This window comes from Coregonus clupeaformis, chromosome 26, assembly GCF_020615455.1.
Source record: "Coregonus clupeaformis isolate EN_2021a chromosome 26, ASM2061545v1, whole genome shotgun sequence".
Lineage (NCBI taxonomy): Eukaryota > Metazoa > Chordata > Actinopteri > Salmoniformes > Salmonidae > Coregonus > Coregonus clupeaformis.
In genome coordinates this window covers 48,681,315-48,699,790 of record NC_059217.1, presented here as the reverse complement: position 1 = coordinate 48,699,790, position 18,476 = coordinate 48,681,315, and the positions used below count along the sequence as shown (strand labels likewise).

The 18,476-nt window shown below is 45.2% G+C and overlaps 1 protein-coding gene across 1 annotated transcript in view; it reads left to right on the top strand.

Annotated features, from left to right (window-relative positions):
- Positions 1–18,476, top strand: part of iqch (IQ motif containing H) — a 126,833-nt gene that overhangs the window by 73,835 nt on the left and 34,522 nt on the right. The window lies entirely within an intron of this gene.

Sequence of the window (18,476 nt, the reverse complement as noted above, 5' to 3'; positions counted from 1 at the left end):
ACATGCCTAATGGTGCTAACCAGAGATGTATCTGAAAGTGGTGACATGCCTAATGGTGCTAACCAGAGATGTTTCTGAAAGTGGTGACATGCCTAATGGTGCTAACCAGAGATGTTTCTGAAAGTGGTGACATGCCTAATGGTGCTAACCAGAGATGTTTCTGAAAGTGGTGACATGCCTAATGGTGCTAACCAGAGATGTATCTGAAAGTGGTGACATGCCTAATGGTGCTAACCAGAGATGTTTCTGAAAGTGGTGACATGCCTAATGGTGCTAACCAGAGATGTTTCTGAAAGTGGTGACATGCCTAATGGTGCTAACCAGAGATGTTTCTGAAAGTGGTGACATGCCTAATGATGCTAACCAGAGATGTATCTGAAAGTGGTGACATGCCTAATGGTGCTAACCAGAGATGTATCTGAAAGTGGTGACATGCCTAATGGTGCTAACCAGAGATGTATCTGAAAGTGGTGACATGCCTAATGGTTTAATTGCTATTCCTACTTTGTTTTCTTTTCCTAATAGGTATAATCCAATCTTTGAGTCTCCTGTTGTTCTGAAATCTCAAAGTAATCTGACTTGTATTGAGGTTTGAAGTTTCTACATCTTATCATTCGTAGTTTATTACCTAAAATGGATAATGTCAAGATCTGGGCCTCTCAGTCAGACCCTGATATTTTTATTGTATCTGAAACCTGGTTAACTGATAAAACCCTGGACTCTGAGGTTGCTATGGATGGTTACTATGTGTTTAGGGCTGATAGGAAAGACTAAGGTGGTGGTGTTGCTATTTACACAAAGACTCTTCTGTCTGCGTCTCTGTTAAAGGCTACCTCCTGTCCTCAACCATTTGAACTGTTGGCTTTAAGTCTTCAGTTGGGTTCAAACTCAAAAAGAACAGTTATAGGCAGGGGTGCACATTACTTTTCCAGTGAGTTACTCAGGTGAGTACCAGCAGATGGTGTCTGGTACTCACCCCATATGTAGCGTGGTCTTAATAAGTGCAGTCTTCCTCACTGTCCTCCTCAGTGCCGCCACCACTGTCCTCTGCTTCAGCTTCCTGCATGGTAGATGATGAAGATGCTGCAGATGCACCTCCCTGTCCTTGGTTGAGCCTCTGATTAGCTGTCTCCATCCACAGGTCAACAGCAGGCTTTGGGTCAAATGTCTCTGTGGTCTGCTTTGACAGGTGAATGTGCATCAGTGCTGAGAGACGAGCATGTGACAGACGAGATCTGTACTTGGTTTTTATTATGTTGAGATGTGAGAATCCCCTCTCACAAGCTGCACTGCTTAAAGGCAGTGTAAGAGACAGCTTAACCACCTTGTTGATGTTGGAGTAAGCATCTGGGTTACTTGTATTTACTATTTGGACCAAGTCATACACAGAAGAGGCTCCCAGGCGTTTTCCTGCCTGCTTTAAGTGCATCCATTCTGTCACAGTGGTATCTTTGTCAAGTTGCAAGGTGGCCTCATATTTCTTGAGAATGCTGCAAACTGTTGTGTTTCCAAAACTGTGGAGGTCTTGCATTTCCTGAGGCCATGTTGAAGGATCAAATACTAAGAAATGATCACATGACTTGAGGGAGTCATATCTGATTTCAAACTCTTCAATTAACCCCCTGAGTAAGTGTGTCTTGTCTCTGTCAGCATCAGCATTGGAAACAGTGTGTGCCCTGTGGCTTTCACCATCAAGCAGAAGTGTGAACTGTCCAATGGCCACCATGAGTTCATCCTTACATTCTCCAATGGTCAGCTTTTCCTTCTGAAACCTAATGGATGTGGTCTTCAAAATGTTGCAAATGTCAAGCATGTTTGACAGAAAGCACTGAAAACGCTCTGAGCAGATATGCTGCAAGTCACTGTTATCACTCGTAACCAGTTGCATTTTAATGGCTGGCAATAGTCTTGATATTTTTAACAGTGTTTCATGCCTCCATGCAGACCATCTGATATTATGAAACTTACCCAGTTTCACAAAGGAGATCCCATTTTCTTCACATAGCTTATTCAGTGCAGCAGTTTTTTTTGCTCCACCTTTTTGTAAATAAAACTGCAGCAGCTTGACCACAGAGCGATTAAATGTCTCACAGTAAGGAACGTTGCGATCAGCTGATTTCGCGCAATTCTCCAGTGTGTGTGCGGTGCACAGAATGTGCACAAGGTAGTCTCCAACCGCAGCAAGTTGCCGGAGTTTTGGCACAACGCCGTTGTAGATACCTACGTTGACAGCAGCCCCGCCTGTGCACACAGCGACCAACTTTGTTGTCCAGTCATCCAAGCCTGTGTCCTGGAAAAGTCTCACAAGTCCGTCTGTTATGGCCTGCGCGGTTCGGTCAGCACCCAATTCAATCAGTCCAATAAAGTCCGAAGTAAACTCTCCGTTGCTGGACACAGACACAATCTAAACGATTTCCTGTTCAGTTTTTGTGATGTCCTCGGATCCATCAAAAAGCAGCCTCCAAAATTCAGCAGACTCCAACTTGGCTCGTAACTCCCCGCTGATGGTGTGAGCGATGCTCTGCATGATCCGTGTGCCCCCTTCACGTGAATGATATGCACCTCCGACATTTACTCCTAGCCGCTTCAGTAAAGGAACATCCTCAGAATAGGAAGACATGGGACGTGCGTGTTTAGCTTTATGGAAGGCGAGGAGAAAAATATTAAACAGAGCTTGCCGCTGTTCTTCATTCAGCTTGTCTCGCCATCTGGCAAGTGGGCGACTGGACATTTCTTCTCGGCTAGCTAGTTTAGCAATGGCTTGCGCCACATTCGTGTGCTCCTTGCTCTTTTCATGTTTGTCAAATAAAGGATGGTTGAAATTCTTTGAGCCTTTATAAAATGCACCTGTTTTGTCTGCTAGATGTGGATTTGAGCGGCAAATCTTGCACCACATTCGTTAGCTTCAAGCCACTGCACATCTTGGAGCCACTTTTCCGAAAAAATTATTTTCTTCGGCTCTGGCTCCAGTTGGCGTTTCTTTGTAGGTGGCGAAACGCCAAAAGAAGCTGCTTAATGTCTGTTGCTTTTTGGACATCCCTGACAGTAGTTGACAAGCAACATGTCATGTGTAAGGTTAGATGAGAAGATCGGTCAAGTACGCAAAGGCGCGTAGTAACACAAGTGGCATTACGCATTCCTGATTTCTGTTGCGCTTGCGTACCTGCGTACCAGTTATGTGCACCCCTGGTTATAGGAATCTATCGTCCAGCCTCCACTAAGAAGTGTGTACTAAACGAACTCACTGACTTAATTGCCATTTTTACTACCCCAGAGGTGTTGATTGCTGGAGATTTTAATATTGCATGGGAACGCAGAATGCTGACTGTTTAAATGATTTTTGTACTAATCTAAATTTGACCCAGCTGATTACAAAGCCCACTCGTCCAAACTTAAAGGACCCTACGAAATCTACTTTGATTGACCTCATACTTATAAATACTCCAGAGAAATATGGTGGGAGTGGGGTATTTGCTTTGGATATTAGTGACCACTGTCCCATTGTATGTGTCAGGGATATACGGATGCCTGGATCCAAACCTTGCTTTATCAACGAGGAATTTTAAAAATGTCAATGAACAGGCCATTTTCTGTGACCTTTATTTAGGTGACTTTGATTGTATTACATCTATACCTGACCCAGAGTTGGCTCTGAACCACTTCTCAAATGTTTTCAATTGTATTGTAGATAAACATGCGCCCTTTAAAAAACAGATAATTAAAAATAGGTCTTGCCCTTGGTTCAGTCCAGAGCTATCTGAAGTCATACTCCAACAGAGATGCTGCCTGGGCCAAAGCTAGATTCACAGACTCGGGGTCCAGACTGGCAGTCTTTCAGGCGATTTGAGAAATCTGTGTGTAAAACTAGTTAAAAAAGCAAAATTTGATTATTATGTTAATACACTATCTGAATGTACAGGGAACCCAGGTACATTTTGGAAAGCTGTTACGTCACTGAAAGGTTGCGTCTCCTCTTCTCTCCCCCAAGGAATTAATTTAGATTCTGGCCCTATTACTGACAGAATGGATATCATTAATGCATTGAATCACCATTTTTATCTCTCCAAGCTATATATTTGTATTTCAAAGCCAGCTCTTGAAAAGAGTAGTTTGGATGTTGAGTGATACTGAATTTCCTTTTCGGAAATTCACTGATAAAGAAGTCCTGGATGCTTTGCTAACATTAAACAAAATAAAATCCACAGGGGCTGATCATCTGGAGCCTGGTCTGCTTAAGTGTGCAACTCCCCTTATTGCCGGCTCAGTAGGCCACATTTTTAATTTAACATTGTTATCAGGAAGCATTCCAAAAGCATGGAAATCTGCATATGTGCTGCCCCTCCATAAGGGTGGGGAAACACATGATCTGGACAACTATCGCCCCATTTCAAGACGACCTTGTTGAGCTAAGATTCTTGAATCCTTGGTTAATGTACCACTTTGTTCCTTTTTATCTGATAGTTGTATTTTTAATATAAACCAATCAGGGTTTAGGCCTGGGCATAGTGCTACCACGGCAACCACGCTAGTTGTTAATGATCTTGTCGATGCCTTGGATGCTAAAAAGAGCTGTGCTGCCTTGTTTATTGACCTGTCAAAGGCGTTCGACACTGTTGATCTGTTTTGCTGAAGACGTTATCTAGAGTAGGCCTGGGATATACAGCCTGTTTATGGTTTCAGAATTATCTTAGTGACTCAGGCCATCTTGAAAGACGGGGTTCAATCTGAATTTCTTGAGATTCAAAAAGGTGTTCCTCAGGGTTCTATTTTGGGTCCATTATTGTTCATATTAATGACAGAGGAAACACTGTTAATACTTGGAACATTCATCTCTATGCAGATGACACAGTTTTGTATTCCTGTGCCACCTCAGTGCAGCAGGCCATTCGTGAACTTCAGCATGACTTTGATTCAATTCAGAAATCACTTACAGATCTTACATTAGTGTGAAATACAAGTAAAACCAAGCTCATGTTGTTCTCTAGGGCACGAAATGTTGACCCTGAGGACCTGCATATTTGCGCTACAAATGGAGCCCAAATTGAGCTAGTTTCTCAATATAAGTACCTGGGTGTCTGGATTGATGACAAGTTCTCCTTCGTAATGCATATAGAAAATCTGACTAAGAAGCTAAGATCCAACATTGTTTTTATATATCTAAATAAATCATGCCTCGGTATTGAAAATAGGAGAAAGATTGTTCAAACAACGCTTCTCCCTGTATTGGATTTTGGTGATATTGTTTACATTGTGGCGTACCGCAGGTTACCCACCAGGGGGAGACTCGTCGAGGCCTGGTGACAGACAGTCTACATTACGCGGCGATGGCTCCCTCTGCTGGACGTGCCAGGTCTTGACAGGCTCTCCGGCCAGGACTAATTGGGGCTGATTGCTCACCAGCTGGACGAGTCCCATAAAGCTGCCAGAAGGGCAGCACAAGGTAGTGGGGACTGGGGAAGAGAGGTTACTCCCGTATAGTCGTGCTCAGTACCAGAGGTAACGGAGGGAGCTCGGTTGTGTTCCCCACAGGATACAGCAATACCCCGGAGCCCAGAAGACGGTATCCCGGAGGAGGTCTCCTGGAGGAGCCCAGAAGACGGTATCCCGGAGGAGGTCTCCTGGAGGAGCCCAGAAGACGGTATTCCGGAGGAGGTCTCCTGGAGGAGCCCAGAAGACGGTATCCCGGAGGAGGTCTCCTGGAGGAGCCCAGAAGACTGTATCCTGGAGGAGCCCAGAAGATGGTATCCCGGAGGAGGTCTCCTGGAGGAGCCCAAAAGACGTTATCCTGGAGGAGGTCTCCTGGAGGAGCCCAGAAGACGGTATCCCGGATGAGGTCTCCTGGAGGAGCCCAAAAGACGGTATCCTGGAGGAGGTCTCCTGGAGGAGCCCAGAAGACTGTATCCCAGAGGAGGTCTCCTGGAGGAGCCCAGAAGACGGTATCCCGGAGGAGGTCTCCTGGAGGAGCCCAGAAGACGGTATCCCGGAGGAGGTCTCCTGGAGGAGCCCAGAAGACGGTATCCTGGAGGAGGTCTCCTGGAGGAGCCCAGAAGACGGTATCCCGGATGAGGTCTCCTGGAGGAGCCCAAAAGACGGTATCCCGGAGGAGGTCTCCTGGAGGAGCCCAGAAGACGGTATCCCGGATGAGGTCTCCTGGAGGAGCCCAGAAGACTGTATCTTAATTAAGTTAAGAATCATAAGTTACCAAACCCGTTCTCAGGAATGGGTAACACTAGAGATCCCTTCAGTCTCCACAGATTTGGGGAAATCTGCATTTAGGTTTTTTGACCCTAATTTGTGGAACAATCTGCAGAGTTCAGTGCAGTTAGATGTTCTGGTGCCACTCAGGCAGTTTTAAATTATTGATTGAGGACCTCTATGTAGTTGAATGTGATTGCTTTTATTACATTTGTTTATTGTGTGCTGAATTATATTGTTTTATAAACATGTATGTTGTTTTATTATTCTGTTTTTATTGTAGTGTATACAGGGCTCTCTTGTAAAATATATTTTTAATCTCAATGTGACTCCCTGTTTAAATAAAGGTTGGATAATCAATAAATAATTGTGCCCCTGGCCTGAGAGGATGGAAGTCCAATGTGTAGCTACTTGCTAGATGTAACAGGCTAGGCTAATGTTAAGTAGCTCTGGCTCATCGTTGCTCATGAAAGGAAGTTAGGCAAGTAAGTATTTTAGCCAGGTAGCCTAGTCTAAGACATCAAAAACTAAAAGCGTGTACTACTGTATGACAGAGTCATAGACCGTTTTGGTGACATGGGAGGAGGACGGCATGGCGTTCCTTTACAAGTAGGGTGAGTCAACATGTTTTGGTGACATGGGAGGAGGACGGCATGGCGTTCCTTTACAAGTAGGGTGAGTCAACATGTTTTGGTGACATGGGAGGAGGACGGCATGGCGTTCCTTTACAAGTAGGGTGAGTCAACATGTTTTGGTGACATGGGAGGAGGACGGCATGGCGTTCCTTTACAAGTAGGGGTGAGTCAACATGTTTTGGTGACATGGGAGGAGGGACGGCATGGCGTTCCTTTACAAGTAGAGTGAGTCAACATGTTTTGGTGACATGGGAGGAGGACGGCATGGCGTTCCTTTACAAGTAGGGTGAGTCAACATGTTTTGGTGACATGGGAGGAGGACGGCATGGCGTTCCTTTACAAGTAGGGTGAGTCAACATGTTTTGGTGACATGGGAGGAGGACGGCATGGCGTTCCTTTACAAGTAGGGTGAGTCAACATGTTTTGGTGACATGGGAGGAGGACGGCATGGCGTTCCTTTACAAGTAGAGTGAGTCAACATGTTTTTTATACTTGCGCACACACACACACACACACACACACACACAGGACTACACCCAGAAATCAGTGCCATGGACAGCCACATCATATTTAGCTTACGTTGATTAGACTAAATAGCTTTTGTTATCTTTTAGTTGTCACTGTATTAGACCAAGCAGAGGTGATTCGATGATTGTTGAAATGGTGCTGGAATAGTGGAGGCAGCTCCTGTTTTCTTTTGCCACTTGTAACTCTCCGTGGTTCTTGGCCTCCATGAATACACGCCACTGCACAATAATCACAAATATTACAAGTCTGCTTGTGTATGAGGGTCAAGGAGACTGAGTCTGCATCCCAAATGGCACCCAGTTCCCTGCATAGTGCACTACTTTTGACCAGGACCGATAGGGAAGGAGTGCACTAGTAGACTGCTCAGTGCCTAGAGTCAGACTCAGGAGATGTTCCAGTGCCTAGAGTCAGACTCAGGACATCAGATGTTCCAGTGCCTAGAGTCAGACTCAGGAGGTGTTCCAGTGCCTAGAGTCAGACTCAGGAGATGTTCCAGTGCCTAGAGTCAGACTCAGGAGATGTTCCAGTGCCTAGAGTCAGACTCAGGAGATGTTCCAGTGCCTAGAGTCAGACTCAGGACATCAGATGTTACGGTGCCTAGAGTCAGACTCAGGACATCAGATGTTCCAGTGCCTAGAGTCAGACTCAGGAGATGTTCCAGTGCCTAGAGTCAGACTCAGGCGATGTTCCAGTGCCTAGAGTCAGACTCAGGACATCAGATGTTACGGTGCCTAGAGTCAGACTCAGGACATCAGATGTTCCAGTGCCTAGAGTCAGACTCAGGAGATGTTCCAGTGCCTAGAGTCAGACTCAGGACATCAGATGTTCCAGTGCCTAGAGTCAGACTCAGGAGGTGTTCCAGTGCCTAGAGTCAGACTCAGGAGATGTTCCAGTGCCTAGAGTCAGACTCAGGAGATGTTCCAGTGCCTAGAGTCAGACTCAGGAGATGTTCCAGTGCCTAGATTCAGAATCAGGAGATGTTCCAGTGCCTAGAGTCAGACTCAGGACATCAGATGTTACGGTGCCTAGAGTCAGACTCAGGACATCAGATGTTCCAGTGCCTAGAGTCAGACTCAGGACATCAGATGTTCCAGTGCCTAGAGTCAGACTCAGGAGATGTTCCAGTGCCTAGAGTCAGACTCAGGAGATGTTACAGTGCCTAGAGTCAGACTCAGGAGATGTTACAGTGCCTAGAGTCAGACTCAGGACATCAAATGTTCCAGTGCCTAGAGTCAGACTCAGGAGGTGTTCCAGTGCCTAGAGTCAGACTCAGGAGATGTTCCAGTGCCTAGAGTCAGACTCAGGAGATCAGGTGTTCCAGTGCCTAGAGTCAGACTCAGGAGGTGTTCCAGTGCCTAGAGTCAGACTCAGGACATCAGATGTTCCAGTGCCTAGAGTCAGACTCAGGAGGTGTTCCAGTGCCTAGAGTCAGACTCAGGAGATGTTCCAGTGCCTAGAGTCAGACTCAGGACATCAGATGTTCCAGTGCCTAGAGTCAGACTCAGGAGATGTTCCAGTGCCTAGAGTCAGACTCAGGACATCAGATGTTCCAGTGCATAGAGTCAGACTCAGGAGATGTTCCAGTGCCTAGAGTCAGACTCAGGACATCAGATGTTACAGTGCCTAGAGTCAGACTCAGGAGGTGTTCCAGTGCCTAGAGTCAGACTCAGGACATCAGATGTTACAGTGCCTAGAGTCAGACTCAGGACATCAGATGTTCCAGTGCATAGAGTCAGACTCAGGAGATGTTCCAATGCCTAGAGTCAGACTCAGGACATCAGATGTTCCAGTGCCTAGAGTCAGACTCAGGAGATGTTCCAGTGCCTAGAGTCAGACTCAGGAGATGTTCCAGTGCCTAGAGTCAGACTCAGGAGATGTTCCAGTGCCTAGAGTCAGACTCAGGACATCAGATGTTCCAGTGCCTAGAGTCAGACTCAGGAGATGTTCCAGTGCCTAGAGTCAGACTCAGGAGATGTTCCAGTGCCTAGAGTCAGACTCAGGAGGTGTTCCAGTGCCTAGAGTCAGACTCAGGAGATGTTCCAGTGCCTAGAGTCAGACTCAGGAGATCAGGTGTTCCAGTGCCTAGAGTCAGACTCAGGAGATCAGGTGTTCCAGTGCCTAGAGTCAGACTCAGGAGATTTTCCAGTGCCTAGAGTCAGACTCAGGAGATGTTCCAGTGCCTAGAGTCAGACTCAGGAGATGTTCCAGTGCCTAGAGTCAGACTCAGGACATCAGATGTTCCAGTGCCTAGAGTCAGACTCAGGACATCAGATGTTCCAGTGCCTAGAGTCAGACTCAGGAGATGTTCCAGTGCCTAGAGTCAGACTCAGGACATCAGATGTTCCAGTGCATAGAGTCAGACTCAGGAGATGTTCCAGTGCCTAGAGTCAGACTCAGGACATCAGATGTTACAGTGCCTAGAGTCAGACTCAGGAGGTGTTCCAGTGCCTAGAGTCAGACTCAGGACATCAGATGTTACAGTGCCTAGAGTCAGACTCAGGAGGTGTTCCAGTGCCTAGAGTCAGACTCAGGACATCAGATGTTCCAGTGCCTAGAGTCAGACTCAGGAGGTGTTCCAATGCCTAGAGTCAGACTCAGGACATCAGATGTTCCAGTGCCTAGAGTCAGACTCAGGAGATGTTCCAGTGCCTAGAGTCAGACTCAGGAGATGTTCCAGTGCCTAGAGTCAGACTCAGGAGATGTTCCAGTGCCTAGAGTCAGACTCAGGACATCAGATGTTCCAGTGCCTAGAGTCAGACTCAGGAGATGTTCCAGTGCCTAGAGTCAGACTCAGGAGATGTTCCAGTGCCTAGAGTCAGACTCAGGAGGTGTTCCAGTGCCTAGAGTCAGACTCAGGAGATGTTCCAGTGCCTAGAGTCAGACTCAGGAGATCAGGTGTTCCAGTGCCTAGAGTCAGACTCAGGAGATCAGGTGTTCCAGTGCCTAGAGTCAGACTCAGGAGATTTTCCAGTGCCTAGAGTCAGACTCAGGAGATGTTCCAGTGCCTAGAGTCAGACTCAGGAGATGTTCCAGTGCCTAGAGTCAGACTCAGGACATCAGATGTTCCAGTGCCTAGAGTCAGACTCAGGACATCAGATGTTCCAGTGCCTAGAGTCAAACTCAGGAGATGTTCCAGTGCCTAGAGTCAGACTCAGGAGATGTTCCAGTGCCTAGAGTCAGACTCAGGAGATGTTCCAGTGCCTAGAGTCAGACTCAGGAGATGTTCCAGTGCCTAGAGTCAGACTCAGGAGATGTTCCAGTGCCTAGAGTCAGACTCAGGACATCAGATGTTCCAGTGCCTAGAGTCAGACTCAGGACATGAAACGTTCCTCAGATGTTCCAGTGCCTAATGGACGGATCAAACATCAATCAAAGAGCTAAAGCACAGCCATATATATAAATATATGGCTCTGAGCTGAAGTAGTAGCTATCTGTTTTATTTATGGCCAGATATCTCTGCTTTATGTGGACACACACCAAGCGAGGCTACGATCCTCTCACAGAGTTTAAGTCCAAATAAAATTCCTCCCTTTCCCTTTCTCCCTCATCTACCCCGCTGTCCCTCTGTGAAGGTCATCTATAAGGAAGTCTCGGGGTGAGGTCGCTCTTCCGTTGAGAACTAACGACAACCGTCATTTCCTTCCTCACATCTTTTTGCAGCACCATTGTGTGCTTTATGGCGTGTAGCGGGGCGGAATCACTGTGGCAGCGTGTTGTTGACCCTGGATCTTACAGAGCACACATACACACACACACACACACACACACACAGTACTGGAATATGATGATGATGACCGGTACACGACAGAAATACCAACATCAGACCTGGGTTCAAATACTATTCGAAATCATTTCAAATACTTTTTTTTTTCTGGGCTTGATTGAGCTTGCCTGGATTAATGGACCAATAGAATAGTCCCAACACTGTCAACCCCGCCCATCTGGCACTCCAGTGAGGCTAGAGCAAACGCTCAAAAATTATTTGAAATATTTCGAATAGTTTTTGAAACCAGCAGGTCCTGATATCAACATCCTAACGCTCTCCATCAGTCTGATGTCCAGTGAAGCCAGACAGAATCCAGTCCCAGTGAAGCAGCAACGCTCCTGGGCTGTTGGACTGGAGTTAACAAAAGAACACTTTGATAAACATAGAAAACCAAAACACTTGTATTCTAGACGTAATGTTTTTTTAGAGAGCTTTCAACACATTTGTTCTCTCATTAACTATAAAAATGTGATAATGCACTTTGATTGCACATTTAATTGTAAATAGTGTGTTGTACTGGGAGACACTGCAATTAAAAGAACACTAAAGCTCTTGCTCATTCAAATACTTGATATAATCCTGTTTTACATGAAGACACCCTGTACCTATTTACATGACATTTTATTTGGAGACAACAAAGGACAATGATACCAGTCCAAGTTCAGACAGTGGGGAATCCATCCTGTCTGACTGTGTCTATCCTCTCAATGAGCAAAGCGTCCCTTAAAGTCACTAAGGCACTGCATCGCAGTGCTAGCTGTGCCACTAGGCTCTGTCGTAGCCGGCCGCGACCGGGAGACCCATGGGGCGGCTCACAATTGGCCCAGCGTCGTCCAGGGTAGGGGAGGGAATGGCCGGCATGGATGTAGCTCAGTTGGTAGAGCATGGCGTTTGCAACGCCAGGGTTGTGGGTTCGATTCCCACGGGGGGCCAGTATGAAAAATTAATAAATAATGTATGCACCAACTGTAAGTCCCTCTGGATAAGAGTGTCTGCTAAATGACTAAAATGTTAAACGCTGAACCACACTACTGACATCTTACAATATTCTTTAGGTCAGTGTTTCCAAAACTCAAACATGTAGTTTTTTTTTTTTACTTCTTTACACAGCTGTTTCAAAACATCTAAGCTTAGTTATGAGTTGATTATTTTAATCAGCTGTGTAGTTATGCTAGCCCAAAACCCTAAAATGTCCATCCCCCCTTGGGGTCCCCAGGACCGAGTTTTCAGTCAGATCAAACATTATGGGAAACCCTGCTATAGATCCTTGGCTGAGTCGGCAGTCAGATCAAACATTATGGGAAACCCTGCTATAGATCCTTGGCTGAGTCAGCAGTCAGATCAAACATTATGGGAAACCCTGCTATAGATCCTTGGCTGAGTCGGCAGTCAGATCAAACATTATGGGAAACCCTGCTATAGATCCTTGGCTGAGTCGGCAGTCAGATCAAACATTATGGGAAACCCTGCTATAGATCCTTGGCTGAGTCGGCAGTCAGATCAAACATTATGGGAAACTCTGCTATAGATCCTTGGCTGAGTCGGCAGTCAGATCAAACATGGGCGGGCCTTAGAGGGTCCTACCACACCTCCTTGCCTGTCCAAATTAAATATTTAAATATTGATCATTTATTTGACCGAGACGCGCGCTGACAGAAAGACGCATCAATCTCAGATAAAGCATCAGAGCGACGGAAACAAACACGAGTCTGATCTGATGCTGTCTGGTCAATAGGAGTATGACAGGTCAGACATCAGACACCTGGGAAGTAAGATAAATGCAAATAAATTCATTAAAAATCCTACAATGTGATTTTCTGGATTTTTTTTCTTCTCAATTTGTCTGTCATAGTTGACGTGTACCTATGATGAAAATTACAGGCCTCCCTCATCTTTTTAAGTGGGAGAACTTGCACAATTGGTGGCTGAATAAATACTTTTTTCCCCCACTGTAAAGTAAGACAGAGGGGGCGCTGTTTCACTGTTTCACATTTTCACTGTTTCACTGTTTCACTGTTTCGCTGTTTCACTGTTTCGCTGTTTCGCTGTTTCACTGTTTCGCTGTTTCACTGTTTCGCTGTTTCACTGTTTCACTGTTTCACTGTTTCGCTGTTTCGCTGTTTCGCTGTTTCACTGTTTCGCTGTTTCACTGTTTCGCTGTTTCACTGTTTCGCTGTTTCGCTGTTTCACTGTTTCGCTGTTTCACTGTTTCACTGTTTCACTGTTTCGCTGTTTCGCTGTTTCACTGGTTCGCTGTTTCGCTGTTTCACTGGTTCGCTGGTTCGCTGTTTCGCTGTTTCACTGGTTCGCTGTTTCGCTGTTTCACTGGTTCGCTGTTTCGCTGTTTCACTGGTTCGCTGGTTCGCTGTTTCACTGGTTCGCTGTTTCACTGGTTCGCTGGTTCGCTGTTTCACTGGTTCGCTGGTTCGCTGTTTCACTGGTTCGCTGTTTCGCTGTTTCACTGGTTCGCTGGTTCGCTGTTTCACTGGTTCGCTGTTTCGCTGTTTCGCTGTTTCACTGGTTCGCTCACTCTGATACTTTCTCTGAGATTGACGTGTCTGTCTATCAGGGCGCGTCTCGGTCAAATACATGATCAGTTATCAATATTTAAATTCTGGTTACAAGTGACAAAATGAACGTGTTTATTCGAATCCGGAGTGTATATCCAGGCTGAACATCTGACTTCAAAGAGATCTTTCCATTTTGGGCAGAGTCAGTTTATCTAGATACATTTCCCCTGCCCCATTTTTGGCCGTCTCCCCCAATATAGTTCAATCCATCAACCAACTAAACTTCAACTTTTGTGTGGAAAAACCCAAACCCATTATATGAAAAAGGCTACAATGGTTTCAGACTTTAAAGAATATGGTTTAAGAGCTATTGATTTTGACTGCTTGAAAGTTACTATTAAAGTTAACTGGCTCAAATCCTTTTTGAGTAATAAAAGGCAGGTAGCTGAGTGGTTAAGAGCGTTGTGCCAGTAACCGAAAGGTCGCTGGTTCTAATCTCCGAGCCGACTAGGTGAATAATCTGTCGTTGTGCCCTTGAGCGAGGCACTTAACCCTAATTGCTCCTGTAAGTCGCTCTGGATAAGAGCGTCTGCTAAATGACTAAAAAATAATATAGTTTAATTAGATTTTTTGTGGTGTCTTTCCAATAGGTAATATATTTCTCTTTTTTCTTTGTGATGATTTGGTTGGGCCAGATTTCTCTGAGTGCTGTCCTGAGGCTCTATGAGTTTGGTTTTGGTTAGTGAACTGAGCCTCAGAACCAGCTGGCTGAGGGGACTCTTCTCTTGTTTCATCTCTTGACATAGTAGAGCTGTGTGATGGAATGTTTTGGGGTCACTTGTTTTTAGATGGTTGTAAAATTTGATGGCTCTTTTTTCTATTCGAATAAGGAGGGGGTATTGGCCCAATTCTGCTCTGCATGCGTTATTTTGAGTTTTTCTTTGCACTTACAATACAGTCTTGCAAAACTCTGCATGCAGTATTTCGATTGGATGTTTGTCCCATTTGGTAAATTCAGTATTAGAGAACGGACACCATACTTTGCTGCCATATAGAGCAATTGGTTCTATAACCTTTTAATGGCATAGAATGCTCTTCTTGCTTTGTCTCTCAGCTCATTCACAGCCATGTGAAAGCTACCTGTGTTGCTGATATTTAGTCCTAGATACGTGTACTTTTTGGTGTGTTCTAATAGAACTGTGTCCAAATTGAATTTATATTTGTCATCCTCATTTCTGGACCTTTTTTGGAATATCATTATATTCATTTTTTTTAGAACCTGTGCAGATGATCTAGATGCTGCTGTAACCTCTTCTTAGTGGGAGACAGTAGCACCAGGTCATCTGCGTTCAGCAGACACTTGATTTCAGTGTTGTGTAGGGTAAGACCAGGTGCTGCCGATTCTTCTAATGTTTTTGTCAATTCATTAATGTAGATGTTAAATAGTGTTGGACTTACTGGGCAGCCCTGTTTCACTCCACGTCCCTAAGAGAAGAAGTCTGTTTGCTTGTTGCCGATTTTAATCGCACATTTCTTTTTAGTGTACATTGATTTAATAACATCATATGTTTTCCCTCCAATACCACTTTCTATTAGTTTGTAAAAAAGACCTTCGTGCCAAATTGAATCAAATGCTTTCTTGAAGTCTACAAAACACGAGTAGATTTTGCCTTTGTTTTGGTTTACTTGTTTGTCAATTAGAGTGTGGAGGGTTGTAAATGTGGTCTGTTGTACGATAATTTTTTACAAATCCAATCTGGCTTCTGCTTAGGACGTTGTGTTCATCAAGGAAATGATGTAGTCTGCTGTTTATGATACTGCAGATTATAAATTTGTGTGATCAATCCTTGGTTCCAAATATCGGGGGAAATACCTGCAGTTAGGATAATGTTGAAGAGTTTGAGTATAGCCAATTAGAATTTGTGGTCTGTATATTTGATCATTTCATTTAAAATACCATCAGCACCACATGCCTTTTTGGGTTGGAGAGTGCAAAGTTTTTCCAATAATTCATGTTCTGTAATTGGGGTATCCACAGGATTCTGATAGTCTTTGACTGCTGATTCAAGGATTTGTAATTGTTCTTGTATATCTTGTTGTTCTGGGCTCTTTGTTATATTGCTGTAGAGGTTTGCAAAGTGATTTCTCCACATATCCCCATTTTGGATAGCCAATTCCTCATTATGAGGTTTGTTTAATTTATTCAAATTCTCCCAGAAGTGATTTGATTCTATGGATTCCTCAATTACATCCAGCTGATTTCTAATGTGCTGTTCCTTTTTTGTTCTTAGGGTGTGTTTGTATTGCTTCAGTGTTTCCCCATATTGAAGGCGTATATTTTTGTTGTCTGGGTCTCTGTGTTTTTGATTAGATATATTTCTCAATGACTTTCTTAGATTTTTGCAATCATTATCAAACCATTTTTCATTATCTATTATTTTTGGTTTGCTCTAATGTTTCTTTAGATTAGCCAAGGAGGCTAATTTGTCAAATATAAAGTTTATGTACCAAACGGCCAAATTTACACCTTCATTGCTGTAGGAGAATGTTAAGGATAAAAAGTTGTCCAGGAGAGATTGTATTTTTTGGCTACTAATTGCTTTTTAGTAGATTTCTGTACTGTTTGCACTCCATCTATAGGTCTGTTTAGTACCATGTCATTTATTGGGCCGTGATGCTTCATGGTTGGGTTCTGCTCTTCTCAGATACACTGTGATTTTACTGTGGTCTGAGAGAGGTGTTAGTGGGCTGACTGTGAAGGCTCTGAGAGACTCTGGGTTCAGGTCTGTGATGAAGTAGTCTACAGTACTGCTGCCAAGGGATGAGCTGTAGGTGTACCTACCAAAAGAGTCCCCTCTTAGCCTACCATTGACTATGTACAGACCCAGTGTTCATTTACGTCATTTAGCAGACGCTCTTATCCAGAGCGACTTACAAATTGGTGCATTCACCTTATAGCCAGTGGGATAACCACTTTTGTTTTTTTGGGGGTTAGAAGGATTACTTTATCCTATCCCAGGTGTTCCTTAAAGAGGTGGGGTTTCAAATGTCTCCGGAAGGTGGTGAGTGACTCCGCTGTCCTGGCGTCGTGAGGGAGCTTGTTCCACCATTGGGGTGCCAGAGCAGCGAACAGTTTTGACTGGGCTGAGCGGGAACTGTGCTTCAGCAGAGGTAGGGAGCCAGTAGGCCAGAGGTGGATGAACGCAATGCCCTCGTTTGGGTGTAGGGAAGGATCAGAGCCTGAAGGTACGGAGGTGCCGTTCCCCTCACAGCTCCGTGAGGCAAGCACCATGGTCTTGTAGCAGATGCGAGCTTCAACTGGAAGCCAGTGTAGTGTGCGGAGGAGCGGGGTGACGTGAGAGAACTTGGGAAGGTTGAACACCAGACGGGCTGCGGCATTCTGGATGAGTTGTAGGGGTTTAATGGCACAGGCAGGGAGCCCAGCCAACAGCGAGTTGCAGTAATCCAGACGGGAGATGACAAGTGCCTGGATTAGGACCTGTGCCGCTTCCTGTGTAAGGCAGGGTCGTACTCTCCGAATGTTGTAGAGCATGAACCTACAGGATCGGGTCACCGCCTTGATGTTAGCGGAGAACGACAGGGTGTTGTCCAGGGTCACGCCAAGGCTCTTCGCACTCTGGGAGGAGGACACAACGGAGTTGTCAACCGTGATGGCGAGATCATGGAACGGGCAGTCCTTCCCCGGGAGGAAGAGCAGCTCCGTCTTGCCAAGTTTCAGCTTGAGGTGGTGATCCGTCATCCATACTGATTTGTCTGCCAGACATGCAGAGATGCGATTCGCCACCTGGTTATCAGAAGGGGGAAAGGAGAAGATTAGTTGTGTGTTGTTTGCGTAGCAATGATAGGAGAGGCCATGTGAGGATATGACAGAGCCAAGTGACTTGGTGTATAGCGAGAATAGGAGAGGGCCTAGAACTGAGCCCTGGGGGACACCAGTGGTGCCCAGCTCGGAGAGGGTGGAGAGGAGGATCTGATGGTTCACAGTATCAAAGGCAGCAGACAGGTCTAGAAGGACAAGAGCAGAGGAGAGAGAGTTAGCTTTAGCAGTGCGGAGAGCCTCCGTGACACAGAGAAGAGCAGTCTCAGTTGAATGACCAGTCTTGAAACCTGACTGGTTTGGATCAAGAAGGTCATTCTGAGAGAGATAGCAAGAGAGTTGGCTAAAGACGGCACGCTCAATAGTTTTGGAGAGAAAAGAAAGAAGGGATACTGGTCTGTAGTTGTTGACATCAGAGGGATCGAGTGTTGTTTTTTTGAGAAGGGGTGCAACTCTCGCTTCAGGAGCTGTACTCCATTTTTGTTTTTCACTTTGTCATAGTTGTTTCTGGGGGGGTATGTGGGGAGGGAAAGGTTGATGCTTCCCTGTAGGTGTTTGTCCCCATGACTGTTAATAGTGTCTAGTTCTTCTGCTGTTCTAGAATTCAGGTCTCCACAGACCAGCACATTGCCTTGGGCCTGAAAGTGACTAATCTTCCCCTCTAGAATGGAGAAACTCTCTTCATTGAAGTAGGGTGACTCTGAGGGGGGAATGTATGTGGCACAGAGGAAGACGTTTGTATCTGTTAAGATAGCCTCCTTGTTGATTTTTAGCCAGATAAAGAATTCTCCTGTTTTGATCAATTTGATTGAATTAGTTAGTTCAGATTAATACCTTATTAGCATTCCCCCTGAGTCTCTGCCCTGTGTGATTCCTTTTAATTTTCATCTCTCTCTCTCTCTCTCTCTCTCTCTCTCTCTTTTTTCTCTCTCCTGTCTCTCTTTCTCTCTCTCCTTTCTCTCTCTCTCTCTCTCTCTCTCTCTCTCTCTCTCTCTCTCTTTTCT